At 43.9% G+C, this 18,237-nt stretch overlaps 1 long non-coding RNA gene across 1 annotated transcript; it reads right to left on the reverse strand.

Moving 5' to 3' along the window:
* Positions 1-7,108: 7,108 nt before the first annotated feature.
* On the reverse strand, positions 7,109-7,407 carry LOC124697520. The gene is made up of 2 exons (XR_007000805.1): positions 7,360-7,407; positions 7,109-7,224 (listed from the first exon to the last, which is right to left on the reverse strand). It is a non-coding gene; the product is annotated as an uncharacterized LOC124697520 (long non-coding RNA).
* Positions 7,408-18,237: the final 10,830 nt, after the last annotated feature.

Consider the following 18,237-nt stretch of genomic DNA (forward strand, 5'->3'; position numbering starts at 1 on the left):
ATCCCTGTACAATATAGAAATTCATAAGAAGAAATATAGAGAAGTTTTAAAGTTGTCGAGTAAAAATAAACAGTGGAGATTTTCCCTGACTCTACGATTCAAGCAAAATCTCGGGGGCTACTGACATAGGCATCTCCAATGGGCCTGCCGAAGATAGTACCCTGGGTTTACTAAAGGCCCACGACCCGAAGAATATGAAGATTCGGAAGCCCAAGTTGATATTAAGGAAAGTTAGAATTGTAATAGAGGTGGTGTTTGTAATCTTGTGGGATGAGTTGTAAAACTTCCCGGACTCTGTAACTTGTACAACACGAATCCCTCGGCTCCACCTCCTATATAAGGGGGAGTCGAGGGACAAAGAAAGTATCGAATCATTGTCTCTCAAACCCTAGCTTTCATAATCGTCGAGTACTTTTCGGCTGAAACCTTCGAGATCTACTTGCCCTCTACTTCCAACTAAACCCTAGTCTACAACCCGTAGGCATTGACAAGTTAATCCCTTGTCAACGTCTGACTTAGCATCAACAATCTAAGCCACACCAGTTGCTCAAAGTTGAGCTACATTTGCACTTCTTGAGATTACCCTTCACCAAGCATGTATTCCTATGCCTAACTGTTTTTTTTGCGGGAAAGTGAAGATAATATTAAAACTCTGCTCTTACAGGAAGACCCAGAAAACAAAAAAATAAAATAGAGAGGCCCCTCTATGGCTACGCGCAGGAGCCGTCGGTGGCGTGACGCTGCTCTGCAACTCGCCTTGGATTGGAGCCAGCACCATGGCAGCTGGGAAGTTGCCAAGCGCTGGATCCGTAGATCCTACTCCCCGGGGCGCTGCCGTCGTCGCGAAGGACCTCAACACCATCGTCACCTTTGTCTTCAAACTACGGACCCGCCGCCTAGCCAGATCCGGTCGGGGCCTGACGAACTTGTCAGATCCGTAGACCGGCGAGCTTGGGGAAGTCAGCCGGCAACACGCCGGAGCTCCGTACAGCGCTGCCACCGAATGGGATGCAAGCCGACAGCAAAGAGCGCACCTAGAGCACCTCCACCTCCATGGCGCCGCCGGCCGGAACCCTACCTAGCCCTACACTATGTACAAGCTGGGATCCGCTGTTTCCCCAACCTCCCGCCGCCGGAGGTGGATGAAACCACGAATCAGTGACGAGGGAGAGGAGCGCCCAAGTCGCATCCATAGCCAGAAAACCGGAACCCTAATCCCGTAATAAGCAGCAACAATGCATGAGCGAACCATACTGCCCTTCTAGCAAGATCCAATTTATCTACTGTAGTATGGTAGTAAAAGAATCGGTCGATTTCCCGGAAAGACCAAACAAAAGCCGGATCTAGATGGTGTCCAAAAGTTGAGGAGGATTCAACTGATCAGTGGAAGGTCATACCTCAAAATACCAGACAGGGGCGCGACGAGGAAGAACGGGAACGGGAATGGCGGCGGCTACACGCGTGAGAAGCGGAGGGTTCAGAGTGCGGAGGGCGTTCAGGCGTCGGCGAGCACGAGTCAGCTAACTGAAGCTGATGTCCAATGTGAAGCTAGCTAACGGAAGAACGCGCGAGCGAATGGGAAGCCCAAGACCCAAGACCGGCCCAACGCGAGTCCTTGTCCATCCTTTTACAAGAGCACCTCCACCCGTCTCGACGCAGCCATTTTTTTATTCGGACGGCAAAAATGACCCAGTTATACTATAGGATTCTTGTTTTTGTCTGAAATTGGGCTTTCATCTATTCGGCGAGCCCATATTAATCTCGAACCCCTGGGGAGCGCTCGGGGAGTTTGGAGGAAACAAAAGCGTTGGAATCATCGAGGAAAGTTCCCGCGCGCCTGGTGGCCCCGACTTATCGGCGAGAAAAGCCGATCGTCGTCCTTATCGCATCGTCTTTTCGAGAAACGGCGCCGGATCGAGCATTTGGAGGACGTGTTTCCTTCGTGTCGCATTTAGGGGACGTCGCTCCCGAGCCGCGTGCCCCGAACGCCGCCCCTAAAACTTTTAAATACTTCATTTTTATTTTAATAGATAGAAGAAATTTGTAGGTAATATTCAAAGCCGTGTAACATAAACAAATTATATATATAAACTTCGAGAAAACATAAACAAATTAAAATTTAAACTACTTCTTTTTCTTTGATGGCCATGCCTCATCGTCCTAACGGTGGCGCTTCCTGCTCGTCACCTCTTCCGAAAAGCCGGTGCCGTTCGACGCGTTGTAGATCGGAAACCGTATATGTAGGGATCTATCGAAGAGAGCGGCGGTTGCTCTTCCGTGGAGTTCGCGCTCCATTCGAGCGGTTCGCGCATCGATCGACGCGGTCTCCACTGCGATGATTCATCTTCTCGGCAACTACACCGTCGCTAGGTAGGCGACGGTTGAGTTTCCCCAGGCGACCCTGGCCAGAGCAGCAGCCAGCAGGCGCCACCACCTGAGGACGTCGGCAACTCCAGCGACAACGGCGGCGACTACATGGCGTTCTACCACCATTTCGGCATGTAGAACGTTGTCGTTTTAATTTTAATTTATCTCTGGCCGAATTTAAATAATTGATGAATTCAGGCTATACATGTACGAACTCACCTATATATATTAAATATCTCTAAATTTAGTCTAAGTTTAGCGTATTTTATCGCTGCTAGAAAAATGGGTCTCCCTACTGGGGAACCACAACGACTGGAGATGCTCTAAGCTACGACGAGAGCCTCTAACTAGTAAGATGTAAAAAAAATGTCAAAAAACAAACGGAAAACTAAAACTGATCCCGTGTGATGTGCACCGGTATGTATAAAATATATTTTAAAAAGTTAAAAAAAATAGAAAAAAATCGCATGTAGAGAGGCATCTTCCGTGTGGGCACGTGAAGTTTCACATAAAATCGATATTTTTTGTGCACTCTGTAAAAAGACAAAAAGGGTACAAAACATGTCGGTTTCTGCTGAAACAACTTTGTGAGCTTGTAGTATGTTAAGATGTACAATAAATATATTTTTATATTTTTTAATATTTTTAAATATGTTTAAATGCATTTCAAATAAAAAGTGCATATGCACCAGAAACACGCTGTTCAAAAACAAACATATAGCTAACTGGTAAACTTGCACCTCACTAATCAAGAAGACAACGTAAGAAAAATGTAGTTCCAATTTAGAACTCAAATATCCATAGTATGCTCAAATTACCGTGGTATACAACGACGTCGATGATGTAAAGAAACTAAGCATTGGCCTTCACTTCACAAGCTTTTTGTGTTCTAAACAAGCACATCTGCTCGTGGTTCCAAAATAACCTTGTCAGACGACTTGGATTTAGACCAGTGGTTGAGGTTGCAGTGGTGCACCTCAACGACTAGAGTTTGAGCCCTGTTAAGAAAAACGAATCTCTAGAATTGTCACAACAAGTTCCGCTTTAGCTCCTCCTAAACATTGTTTCATTAAAAAAAAACCTTGCCAAGGAATATCCAAAATAACATTGTTTAGAATTCAGTGAATTGCTCGTAGATGTAGAGTATACATGTATATGTTTATAGAGATGAGTGTATATATGTTTATGAGCATGAACATTTATAATGTGTTTCGCAAAGAAAGATGTTAAGAACACGAAAATACGGTGGAGAACCTGGGTACCAGCGCACCTGATTTCAAAAAATTCAAAAAACGTTATTTTGATGTTTCAAAAAAAGTTGAAATAATTACCTCGCGTACATCTCATCTCAATACTTATCTGGGAAAATTTTCAGAAAAAAAATACGGCCGTACGTGAATCATACAAAAAAGTGAAAATGAAGTTTTATTATACTGTGAATATAGTATACGTATAATCATTATACTATGTATAGTACAGTTTGTTATTTTTGTGTAGCCTACATTCTTTCATATTTTAGGTTGAAACTTGACATGCACATACCTATATATGTACTCCACACACATGATTTATGCCGAATTTGTTGAATCAATTTTAGTATTTATTTTTATTTTATTTCTAAAATCGGCTGCTGGCGCACCTAGGAGCCAAAAAATTCGCGTCCGTTAAGAACATACCTTGTTTGAGTTGTTTCTCATTTGATGATCACCATGAATCAGCGACATTTGTGTTGTAATATCTATTAAATACAGGTTTCAGGTAAATGCACATATTCTTGCAGATTATCATTTGCTATTCTGTTCATCTAGATGCCACTTTTAGCCTACTACGAGCGAGTGGCATCTGTGGTGGCCCTTAGCTGCTAGTAATCTCAATTAAAATATCCCCGAAGCTTAAACACTTGGTTCTTTGCCTATATAACTCAGATAGCATCATTTTGTTCTTTTGGTGATGATAATTAATCTGGCCTCGCTTATGTATGTTTCTCCTCTTAGAAGTAAGTACTAAAAAATTCACCTATACAAGATTCGCATCTAACCAACTTGGCCATGTGATGGCCACTAACCATTCACTTATACTTTCCCCTGTCCATTCTTTGCACAACTATGTTTACTCAGTATGGTGTGTCTATTTTATGTATGATTAATTTTGCAGAAAATGATGCACCCAACAGGCTGCACACATGCACACATCAATTTGATATTTCGGGGACACAAATGTTTGGGATTTGATATTTGGGGACACAAATGTTTGGGGGATTGTGTTGATAACATCCATATGATGAATTGATAACAAATGTTCCAATAACTGGCGCTTCTTTGAATTCAGAGTGAAGAATGTTTTATTGTCAATTACTGGTAATTTTGTAAGATAGCACAAAGGTTCAGTATGTAGAAACCCTAGAGGCTCCATGCAGAACATTGTTGGCAATTATTGGTCAAATTTATATTTTCGTACATATGATAGATACATATAGGTACTCATGCTACAATTGAGATTTTACTGGATTATTATCTTGGTCCCGAGTTGTTCTTTTGATTTAATTCTTGATGCCACTGTTTAAAATGATCAGTCTGAGAACAAGAATCATAATTATAATGCTATTATGTTGTTCGAGCTTCCAATAATACTTTGTGTATATATGATGGTGTCATAATGTTAACCATTTTTAAATAAGCAACGGCAACATAGCATGGGATGCAATTTCCATGCTCTGGAAGCGGTGAGCTAGAAGAGGGTGACATGTGAAGCCACAGACTAAGCAACTTGGTCATGCACGTCAAGACTCGCGAGTGCTAGGGGAAAGATAGGTTGGATCGTCTTCAGAGCCACGCCACCGTTGCGCTTCAGAGAAGAGGAGCAAACTTCTGATGTCGATTGAAACAATTTGCATTGGAAGCCATGATAGATTAGCAAGTGTTGGTAGTCAATTGTCTATTGACATTTTTCCGTTAAATATAATTGGTAGGATTTTAATTTTGTTATGCTCCGTTCATAGGCTGGTGTGAATTACAACATTTAAAATGTTTAGGGCCAACTATTGATTCTGTGTCAACTGATTTAGTAGGAAGTGTCTAGAAAGCTACAAAAAATCGCTTGCAATAAAGAATATGGTTCCAAAACTAGATATAGCACATTTTTTTGAAAAGAAAAGGATACCCCTTGAATACTGGATTATATGGTGCCACAGCAAGTGGTATATTTTTTTAGCCCGTGATAAAAAAAAAAATCTGAATGCTCTTAGGCTACCGAATATTGTATCCTGCTTAGTTAATATTCCTCCGTCCTAAAATAAATGGACATTTAGGTTCAAAATTTGTTCATAAAATAGTGTACTTTTTTACTCCCTCCGTTAAATAGTCTACATTCTAGTCCTAAAATTTATTCTAAAATACTCTACATTCTAACTTTTAATCAACAACACTAAAAACAAAGTGATTTTGTTCTCTTTATTGAACGTTTTCATTTTCAATGTATAGTAGAATATAGACTAGATATGAATTGAAAGAGTATTTTCCATGCACATTAAAGCAGAAAAAATGCTTCTTTCTCATCACACGGGAATCAAGACCAATAGCAATTAGAACATGGTCTCCTTATTTTCTACATGCACTTAGGAGTATCTCATTGAATGGAGAAAAATTAAAGAGATGAGAGATGGTGGGAGACACTTTCCAATACAAAATCCTTAATATGCCTTGAAAAACTAGATATACTCCACTCTTTTGAGAACCGAGGGAGTTGGTGCATGCATAGACATTTCTAAGTTTTTATGTGGATGAGAGATCGCTGTCTGTGCTTAATTGGTACTAGCAAGCGAAGGCGCAGCGGCACGCCGCGCCGGATTGTGTTAATTATCTAGTTAATCTTGCTATTTAGTAACGTTTGCCTTTTTACTTTTTTTTGTGTGGAGGTAGCATTTGAGGTGTTGGCCTTAGCGCAGCTGTTTGCTCATCTTGGCTTTCTGCGATTGTTGAGACGTGCATGCGATTTGGGATGATATGTCTGTTTGAGCGGTGGTGTTAAAGCGGTGGCTAGTAGTGCATTGTGGATAGAACTGGGTCAATGACTGCTGAAGTTTTGCAGTGTTTCAGGCTTAGGGGTATGCGCTTGTTTTTGTGCTATGGTTGATTCAGCGTTGTTCAGAGGGAGAGGCAGTCTCTTCTTTTCATGGATCGGCAGCAACGCCGCGCCCTTGAGACCCTTGAGATGATCCTGACCTTCCTAAGAATGTGATACGTAGTAAGCGGACTAATTGGCAAATTGAGTTCTCCTAAACCTTTGAATTAACCGTAATATGTGAGTACAAACATGATTCAATGGAAAGAAACATATAAGCAGCAACGGGCAGAGTGCATTATGAGTACAGAAGCTGAATATTATTCCACAGCTGTTTGCACGTACATAAACTGAGAACCAAAACCAAATACTCAACCTAGCTCAATGTTGGTACTATGTACAATGCCACAGGAATACTTCAGGACCACCGGGTAAGAGATAGCAAGATAGCAAGATTCCAATTCGGGGTAAAGCTCGGATTTGTTGCACCTTTGAACTTGCCCTACAGCCTGAAGAATAGAATAGCATACTGTTATAGCATGGCATACTAAAACTGCAACGAACCTCGGGTTCACTTCTCTTAAAACATACATACCAGATAACTGCTGGCATGGAAATGACATGATCTTGCTAACCTCTAGTTCACCAGTATGGAATTTTTTAAAGCAGACCTACTACTAACCTCTCCAATGTCGCAGGTAGCTGTTTAGCTGATTCTTTAGCTCTGATGCTACACTCACAAATAAAGAACCTCAAAATATCGCTCATTTTATATGTCAAGGGCTAAGTGATTGGAACCTGTTAGAAGAGTAACAAACATTATTAAATAAATGAAACTTCTAGAATCCGGACGAAATTTAAATTTGAGACCTGCCAAAGCTCACAATCGGAGGACATACTACAGAAACATGTTTGAGAGGACCTACTACTAACCTCTTCTATGTCTCTGGTAGCTATTTGGCAGTTAGGCAACAAAATTTGCTAATCCTTTGGCTGGCTTTAGTTTCCTTACCGATGTTGGCACTCACAAGTAAAGAAGCCCAAAATACCGCTCATTCAACATGTCAGGGGCCAAGTGACTGTGAAGTTGAACCTGTTAGAAGAGTAACAAACATGATCGAGTAAATCATGTATCTGAATTTCATAGCAGATTCAAATCTAAGACCCAATGAATAACAAATAAATTGTCTAATTTTTGTAATCATACAAATGAAGTTCAAATGCGAACACCATCTGACTTTTTTATCTTCTGAAGCCATGCACTAAAGGAAGTGATGAAGAACAGCTAATTTCGCCATATATTTAATATATAGCTAGTAAATAAGAGGTTTTGGAATATGACCTCCACTCAACTTTTCGACAACTGACATGAATCATTGATACATATCATTAGTCGTAACACTTGAGATGATATTTAGGTTCCCCGTGTCTAAATCTTCAAACAGACAGTAGAAACTTTCCTTCATCTATTTTGGCTGCCAGAGCAATCAAAATACAAATAACTACAAATATATGAAGCATCTTTTTGATCTATCTAAGCATCATGGTAGAAAGTGTACAAAACAGTAGAGGATCACATTACAACTTTAAGTACTGCAAGCTATCAAGAAAGGCGTAGATTGGCGGTCAAGGGAACAACAATCACAACATATGTGCAGTTTGTTCTCTTGATCTACTGTAGTATTTTTCTGAAATAAAATCATAGCATCATAAAATGCTCATAGTGCTAAAAGAACCGTGCTATATTAAGTAAAATGGTTAGTAACTTTCTAAAATCATGTGGAAGCTCTCATGAAAAATGTTCTACATGGCCTGATAAATGAGTGCCGTACAAAGTCACCAAACACATATACTGCAATTATGCGCAGCGGGGTAATTTTATTACCATGAAACCAGGCCACTTTTTTGTTCCAGTCAGCAAAATAGAATGGTCAACTATAGTTAATAGCCACTATGAAGCAATAACAAAAAATTGCACTTTTAATTAGTAATAACTGAACAGCAGTACAGCCAAAAATAATTGTGGATGGATTAAGTAACTTTCTAAGTAGCATGTTTCTAAATTCTTAGAACACCGTGGCTACTATGCTGCCTTCTGCCCGTGGCACATCATAAGCTGATACGAACATAAACTAAATTTGTTGTTTATGGCAGCTAGTAAATAGTCTCTAATATTCATCTCATAGGTAGAAGTATAAATTGGGAAACATTACTCTGTAGTGTGGCTCTAGATATTAATATGTAGCTTTAGATACAATTCTACATTCCAGCAAGTTAGCGAAGTACCATTAAAGGATTATACTGTGAAGTGAGAGAATTTAAATCCATTTCTGAGAACATACCGAAAGCAAAGATCGCCCTTTGAAAATCAAACTTTCTGGAATGATGGTACGTCTGTAATATAGTCAATACAAAGCAAAGGCGCATCCATGTTGATATCTATCCAGAACTCAAGTCTACATGGCTGGCAAATAATTTTAAACGGTCAGAGGATTTGTCTAGGTTTATTCTCTCTTCGTATGCCCAATCCATCCGTCTACACTCCATTTTTAACGCTTTCACTCACTGGGAGCCTCTGTGACCTACCATTTTGGTACTGTTCTCGAGCATTCATTCCTAGTAGCAACTTTGTGAATAAAACATCAGGCTTAATCTTGGGAAAAACAAATGTTGAGTGTTTTTTGTATGTGAATTCATTTATCTTGCTGAATAATCATGTTTTCCTCATACATGATAGATGAAAGACAATTAGATTGTGACATAGCACAAATCTCTAATACATGTTGCATTTGCTCATTTGACACTAATGGTCCTATTTGCAACATTTTAAAACAAAAATTAGCAAGAAATGACACTTATCATTGTAATCTACAATTCACTTCTTAACAAATGTTTACTTGCTCACGCACAACCAAAACCACAAAATAAATGACATGTAAAACAAAGTTCATGACATAACACCTGAAGAAGAGCACTCTGCAAAAGGAGGATAAGCAGAGCCACCGAGAAAGTCCATGATTGCTCAGCAGAGTCACCCGTGGCAGAATCACCTAGAGAGAACAACAAAACAACAAATTATGAGCAAAATGGTGAGATATATCATAATGTATGAATACATTGAACAACCATTATAAAGGCAACTAAATACAACAGGGAGTGCCCCACGCAAATATAGAAAAAATGCAGCCTGACAGCCAGCATTGTCCAAAAATAGGAACTACTCCACTCCACCGCGCCTTCTCTTTCCCATGTTCGACTGCAAGTCTCCCGCATCCTTCTTTTTTCCGTGGAGAAAAAATACATCCGCATCCGTGAATTACAAAATTCAGACAAAAAAGACGAAAAAGTAAAGTGCATATCCACCATCTTATTTTTCTGTAAAAAATCTATAGTAGGGATGGATGTAAAAAAATAAAAAAAATACATCTAAATCTTGGGAGAACCAACTATAATTACATCCAGATCTAGGAAACATACTATTTTCAAAATCTTAGATGTAGAAAAAGGAAAAAAAGAGAGATACTGGATGTAGAAAAAGGAAACAAAATACATCAACCACTGTCATTATTCTGGATGTAAAAAAATCAAAAAATACATCTCAGCTCCAAAATTTACCAGCAGAATACATAATGTACTTCAGTATTACTGGATGTACAGCTGGAAAAGCTAGCGAGGTGCTGGAGTTCCGGAGATGACGAACGGCGGTGGCGCCGTACGACGGCCAGGAAAATGGATTCTGGAGCTAGAGGTGGCTTAGGGCTGCCCGTGAGGCTCAAGTCTGTGCTCGGGCACATGGCCATGGCGGGGGATGTTGCCGGCACCGTCCAGGACGCCGCCGATCTAGGCGAAAAGCAGAGCCAGACCTGGCCGCTGATTCGACCGTTGCGGTCGAGATTCACCGGCGGAAGTAGGCGTCGAACGCATCCTTCATCTCGCGGTCCGGCGGACGTCCGCCGCGCCGTGCGGTCCGCCCAATCCTTCCCCTATTTCTCCACTCAGTTTTGAGTTGGTTGGGCTGAGGGTGTGGGTTGGGGATTTTTTCCTTGTTGCGGCCGTGGGGGTGGAGATGTTGACTGGGAACGTGGAGAGAAGATGGATCTAGCTGCCTCTATTTGAACGGTAGCACCGCTTAGGCTGGGCCGCTTAATCAGGATATTTCTACGCGTACCAACAACAGAACCACCAGAAAAGAAGCAGACCGAGTCAAACGACTGAGGAACCGCAACGCGACCCCCTACCTGCACACGAAGCAATAAAACTGCAGTGAAAAACACGTGTCATCCTGCCAGTTATGGAAAGTAAAAATCGAAAAATCCCAGAAAAATCGAGCCTGTTCCCGAATAAGTATAGTTATATATATATATATATTAAGGAGATAACTAATTAGTTCTGTGTGATACTGCTAGAACTTATGTCCCCTCATTTATTTCTTCAAGAAGCAAGCGGCTGATTTTATATGGGTTATGCTCAGGAGGACGAATATAAAGTTGCAAGTGTTGTCCATGCAGCATGTTGGCCTTCATATTGGAGACATTCACCTTTCAGCTGTGGTGCGAGATCTGCTGGCCGGCTTGCCACCCTGTCTACTAGTACTTCCGAGCGATGGAATTCGGGATTAAGGGCATCTCCAACCGCGCGACCCAAATCGCGCCCGCGCATCCGTTTGGGTCGAGCCGGACAAAAACGCGGCCCAACGCGGGGACACACCGCAAAAGCGGACTGCCGCGGCGTCCGGAACGACGCAAACCCGGCCCAAATCTGGGCCGGGTTTGCGTGGCCGCGGATGGCACGCGGCGTCCTCGCGTGTCCGCCTCGTCCGCGTGACTGGCCCACTCGTCGGTGCCCCGGCCCTATTAAATGTGGACTGGGGAAGGGGACTGTCCCTATCCAGTCCCCACTCTCTCCACTCCGGCCGCACGCGCGAGCTCGAAGCTTCCGCGCCGCCATGGCCCCGAAGCGCGAGTTCCAGCCGTCCGCCAACGACCACGAGGCCGGCAGCAGCCGGCCAGTCGCGTCGGCGCCGTTCGCCATGGGCCCGCCGGCGACGCCCAGGCGCGACCGGATCTACGTCACCGTATCGGTGGCGCAGATGTTCTGGGACGCCGGCGTCCCAATGCCGTGGGGGGACGTGCACCTCCCCCACGGCTGGCACCTGAGCCCAGATTGGGTTCCGGTGCCGCCCATCCCGATGTCCGGCCGCGCCCGCGTCGCGGAGATCCGGAGGCGCCGCGCGCAGCTGCCGGCGGACCTCCAGCAGGACCCCGTTTACGGCGACGCAAGTCCCAACTGGGACTTGTGGTTCGAGGTGGAGCACGATGCGCGTCGGCACACGTGCTTCACCTCCGCGACGGCGCGGCCTCGCGCGCAGCCACGCACACCTGCTAGGCGGGCTGGCCGCCGCCCCGGCGGCCTCTACATCGGCGAGCAGCCCCAGGCGCCGCACCAGCCCCCGGCCCAGGTGGCGGAGGAGGACGACCCGGAGCTGCAGGCGGCGCTCGCGGCCTCCCGCGAGCAAAGCGATCTCGACGAGCTGGCCAAATGGCCGCACCTCGCCGAGACGCTGCGCGCCTCCGCGCTGGAGGAGGCGGCCAGGAAGGCCCGTGAGGACGCCCGTGCGGAGGCGTGGGCCTTCCTCGAGCCGGCGCGCCGTCGGGGAGGAGGCAACGCGTCGGGCGGCGCTCCGAGAGGAGGAGGAGCGTCGGGCCGCGCGCCCGGCGGAGGAGGAGCGCCGGCCACGCTCCGGCTACGTGCGGAGCTGCAGGCCGCAGCCGGAGGAGCAGCTCCGCGGTGAGTCCGCGCGGAGGGCACGGCCGCGCAGCCGGCCGAGCCCGCCGAACCCGGACTCCGCCTCGGAAAGGGCGCAGTGGTCGCCCGGCCGGAGTCCCCGTGCCCTCCGGCGTTTCGAGCCGAACAGCCGCGTCGCCGGCGGGGCGTCGTCGTCATCGACGCCGACGACGACGAGTACTACCGGGGTAGCATCGCCGGCGGCCACCGCGTACTCGCAAACCCTGGCTAGGGTTTTTATTTAGTTTAAAGTCATATATGGCTTTCTTTTGTGTAAAATTTGCCCAAAATAGAGCTAAGTTTAATGACCAACTAGTTTAAATTTATGTTTTGTTGTTTTCCTTTTTTATTTTCATTTTTGTTTTATTTTATTACAAATGCGCTGCGTCCGTGCGTTGGACGCAGCGCGCGACCCAAACGGACACGCGGACGCGGGCCGCTGTCCGGGTGTCCGCTTGGCCACCCAAACGGCCCAAAACGGACGGGCCAGCGCGTCCGTTTGGGTCAGCCGGTTGGAGATGCCCTAACATGCATTGATCAAACACATGCCGTTTGCATGCGGAATTTTCAACGCCTAGCTGATGTCACGATGACCTGATCAAACACATGCCGTTTGCATGCAGAACTTTCAACGCCTAGCTGATGTCACGATGACCGGACCTGCGTACAATACGTCAATACGAGGTAACATACGGCCGGCTGTTCAGAAAGAAAAATACTAGCCACCGATCCCCTTGCTCGCTCACACGGTTGTTGCGGATGTCCTCTGGGCAAGTAACGTGAGTGAGAGCCATAAAAACATGTATCGCATGCCCAGCTGAACGAGTGAGACTAGATTATATGGAGGCTTCACGGCGCCATTTAACCAGTAAATCCGTCAGTATGGCGGCCAAAAAATCCACCTAATCGTGATGCGGCACAAGAAGCTACGCCACTGACCATAAGCCCTATGATGTCTGGCACGAGGCAGGCAGACCGCTTGCCCAGGCCTCCTGACGCAGCGACCAAGGGAGCTCGACTGAGCCCCTATCTAGTTAGACAGCTTCTATTTGTCAAGACTCTTTTTTTCGTTTTTCCTCTTTGTACTCTGTACAACTCTACTATGATCAATGAAACGTAGCTTTCAAAATAAGCTCAAGTGAGAAGGAAACCAGCTTGCAAAATAGATTATCAAATCAAAGTATCCTCAATTACGTATAAATAATGTTGCAGCAACAAACAATTAGTTGCCATCAAAACAGCTCCTAGCTGATATCTAGAACCTAACATAAGTTCTCTTCTTCGACTTAATACCTTAAGAAAAGAGTTGCTACATTGTTAGCTGCAACTTGGCTTATCTCGAACTACTTCCACGAACTACTTGCACGGAGAGTACATTTAGTAGTTAAAAGAGTACATTTGGTAGTTACAAATCTATGGCAATGCCACCTCATACATGACTGGGATAGACAACCGAGTATAAGTGCCTGACTTCTCCACCAAATCATAGACTCGAATCTGTATCCAATTTGATAATATAATAATGTTAATGTTAATCATAATTCCAAATGTAGCAATTTTTTTGGTTGTTTATGAGACATACCTTTAGCTCCAGTTCTGGCGTTGAGGATAGACTTTCAATTTTAGGCAAAAATCTCAAACCATGTTCTAGAAGGTAAGTCTCCAGCTATTAAACAAGTTTAAGATTCGAATTAACATTCAGCATAAATATATGTAAGCCATTTTATCTACAAATGTTAGAATCTTTTTTACCTCAGGTAGGGTGGAACCACAGTTCTCATCAACTATCTCTATGACATCTCCTTTCCTAATGCCTAGCTTCTCAGGACTAGAATCATACTCAACCTAGACAGATGAACAATAATGCAATACAGATAAGAATGTCACGAGTAATATAGTTTAGTGCTAGAGTGAATAGACTCATACCCCATCGATGACGAAGCCCCTCTGTATGTTGTACTTGTGGATACACTGGACTTTGTCATGTTTCACAAAGGGGAGCATTTGCACTGTCCGCAAGTTCATTTTGATATCTGGTCGGGCTATGCAGCTGCAATAGTAGTATTAAGTCAAGTTACTCAAGGATATAAGATCATGGACATAAATTAGTTGATTTACACTTCATAAAATTGTTGTTGTAAATCTAAAATAATCGACTACAATCTAAAGAAACATTGACCTGACAAAAAAAACTCTTTGAGGACCCTTATCTCTCAATTAGCAGCAACACAACAACAGGTGGCTGCCTCCTCATAAGAAGGATTTGCCTTACAAATTCAAACAGAACATAATGTAGGACCTCCCTAACATAACTATTAATTCCTCATAAGGATGACTTTCAATTGACTCAAGGACTCCTAACTTGGATAAGCTGCTTTACACCTATGCTCACATAACCACAATTGATTCAATAGTCAAACAAAAAGTAAACACACACCTGTAATTTTTCCACATATCAAGGCAGATTTGCACTATAGAAATTGTCATCATTGCTGCTTCCGGCACATGGCAGGTAATAATCCCAACCATCACTCCATCTTCATCAATGACTGGGCCTCCTGTACAAATCTGTATACAGAAAGTATTAGAAATTGAAAAAAAAAATGAGAACAAAGAGGACAATGAGAGGACAATCTTACCAGAGAAAAGCCATCTGCAGATTTCGGAAACATATAATGGGTGCGTCCCAAGACAGTCCTCTCCAATTTCGAGATAACCCCATCCCTCCTAAGCAAATCCATGCTATCTCTACCAAGCGCTAGTACTCTTTGGCCATAGCGAGGCATGCTACCAAAACGAAGAGCGTCCATAGAGCTGCCAACACACACTTTCAATATCGCAATATTATAGTGCCTGTTGACATATAGTACGTGCCCTTCATGCTTGAGACCGTTTGGCAGCTTAACAGATACCTGAAGATTATTCTTTGTTAAACTAGTACACAAGAGCAATTTAGCAGTACAGTTGCATAAGTTAGTAATCCAACCTACAAGTAACCTATACCTAGTGACTCATGCCCATCAGTCAATCGGGAATAAATGGAGACTCTACTGGCCAGTGGCTGCAGCAAACTGCTGTTCGATAGGATTCTCCCCTATCATTTTCAGATAAAAGACAATTAAACTGCACAAATTAGCCCAGTTTTTTACTAGCCTTAGTCAAGCTCCAGTTATATGAAATAAATGGAACAGGTTTCTTCATGGTGCTTGTATTGGTATCGTGGCAAAACCCTCTCCCAGTTTGTTGCTGGGATATTCAGAACCTGGCTTTCTGGTGGAGTAGTACCCCCTTGGCCCTTGCACTTAGGTATCCACAGGTTGAAATTCTGCATGTCATGAATCACTTGGTTTGTTCCAAAATTATTAAAGTACTTCGTTCTTGCAATGTACCAGTTTATGTATGAAGATGCATATTTTCTACTGGTGTATTATGTATTTCTTTTCACCTCGGTTTTGTAAGCAGAGGCTGAATATATAAAAGTTAAGAGGACCATGTAGCAAGGAGTGTTTCTAGATTTGCAAACATATATTTATTAAAATGTTTTGTATACACCTGTGTTTACAGTATACCATGTTCTATGCAATATTTCTTTGCCTCTAACTGCCGCACCTTATAGGACATTTCTATTGTTTTAAGCACCAAGGAGCATCATGAAAGTATGGAAAGCATCTCTAACAAAATTAAAACAGTCTATTCTATATTGCTGCATGCGACTTGAGGCATCCTTTTCTCGGGCCCAGATTGTTATGGAGGAAGATACTGAAACTAAAGCTGAAGTTGGTGAGCTCTGTATTAGATGCCCATCCTATCAAAGAATACTGGAAAAAAGACCAGACGTACAATTTCAAATTTTCAATTCAAAGAACTCTTCATTAATGCACCACCCATTAACTTGTAACTAATGTGCAGTATTTGATTGACTTCTTTGATGCATGTGGAAAACGAACTGATTTGTCTATATTTTTATGTAATATGTATACACTAGTTACTCGTCGAAACGTATTATGGTTGCATATTTAGTTCACCATCTGTAGTTATAGAGTCTTGGATAGTGTATGCTGTACAGGTTTTACAGTACCATGATATCCCCATCCCCACCCCAGAATCCCAGATACCAATTAGATGGTATTGTTGCTAGCCAATCAACAATCCACTTGTTAATATGTTTCGTTAAATGCACATCTTATTTATTATTTAAGCTAGACTATATAAAGCCTTGTAGTCTGTTAACTATAAGGAACTAGATGAAGGATGCAGCAACATGGCAAATTTCTAGTGCAGGTTACAGAAGAATCATCTATTGATGGTGGTTTTTTCAAGACTTGTGATACAGTAACTTTAGATGAGGATGGATACTTCCTAATTCAACATGGCCCTGCAGTATCAAGTCCTTCTGGTTGCTGTTCGTTCTGTTAGTGACATTTTGGGTTCTCAGCCTCACTTGTACTAATTTGTGTCGGTAGAAACGCGGACATGATGAAAGTTCGTTGTTACGAGTTTTGACATTAGAAACTGGGGCAGCACTGTTAGGAGGTAAATTCACTTTCACTGGAAACTACCTCTTCAAGTGTCTAAATCACATTAGTAGAAAACATTGGGCAGCTACTAAACTGAAAGAGCAGCTAATATTTTTTGTTTTTACCATGCATATCAACCTCTTTCTGAAAATGGCCACACAAAGCATAAGAACTAGTCAGGACTTTGCTAAGTTAACACACCTTTTGTTCCGGACTATGGAGTTCATCATCATCGTCATAAAGAATGCCAGAAGAAGTAAGCACCCTCACGGTTCCTGGCCCATCCTCACAACAACTGATAATTACACCACTGCAATAGGACGAGTTGCCATGACCTGCAAACAATGAAAAGGAGATTGTCAGTAGTTATCTGAAACAAACTGCAAGAGGCTCACTAAGAGTATGATTTTACCAGGCCCAACTGAAGAAACAGCAACAACAGATCTTCCCGCCTTAAGACAGATGTCTTTTTCATCACACCATTTCTCAGAAGCCTTAGTATCAGTATCACTGTCAGACTCCACTCCCCAAGTAGGCAGGTTCTTAGTAAGTTCATAACCTAGAGAAGAAATAGAGTTAGGTTGAAGAAATTAGCAATGGCGGAGGGGGGGTTAACGGAGGTCTTCACCTGCTTTGTTGATTTCACGAATCCTCTTTGACTCCTCAGTGTACTTGAGAAAGTCCTCAAACTTGCCACTTGTCGGGTAAGCCGGGTAGCGGAGAGGGAGCCACCTTTTGGCCAAGGCGATTTCAGCATCAGTTTTGCCAGCCATGGGCTTCTCCAAGTCCCGCTCTTCTGGTCTTGACTCGTTGTTGGCGATTTCACCACCAGTCTTGCCAGCCACGGGGTACTCCACGATCTCCTCTGCCAATCCTGGCTCATCAATGGTGACACTATCAGCATTGCCAGCCACAGGGTACTCCACGACCTCCTCTGCCAATCCTGGCTCATCAATGGTGACACTATCAGCATTGCCAGCCACAGGCTCCTCCATCTCTGTTGGTCTCGACTGTTTGGTGAAATCGGGCGCATCCATCGGTGTTGGCTCACACTCTCGGTACATGTTGCTAACTTGGAGACTCTCCAGCGGCATGATGCCCCCCTCATTTGCCGCTCTGGTGGCGCCGCCGCACTCCTCGTGTATAAGCAAATCAGGTGCCGCTAACCTTTGCCGTTTGTGTTTGACAGCCTGCGCATCCCCGTACGCTGATCCAACGCCAAGCAAAGCAGGCCCTGCTAGCCTGGGCCGTTTGACAGTCACATCCCAATCTGCTGATTTGGTGATATCCCTCGGCCCCTTGAGAGCGGTTTCCCAATTTTTCAGCCCCAGGGCTCCCTCTCTGACAGGCACATCCTCCTCTATTGATCCGGTGATGTTGTTCCCCCATTTGAGCCTGCGTCCGGCACTCGACGGCGGATCAGCAGCCTGCGTCCGGCACTCCTCCGGCATCAGCACCGATTCTGGCAGAGGAAGTGGCGGGCGGGCGGGCGAGCGAAGGTTGGGGACAA

Source organism: Lolium rigidum, chromosome 3 (genome assembly GCF_022539505.1).
Source record: "Lolium rigidum isolate FL_2022 chromosome 3, APGP_CSIRO_Lrig_0.1, whole genome shotgun sequence".
In the NCBI taxonomy this organism is placed as follows: Eukaryota; Viridiplantae; Streptophyta; class Magnoliopsida; order Poales; family Poaceae; genus Lolium; species Lolium rigidum.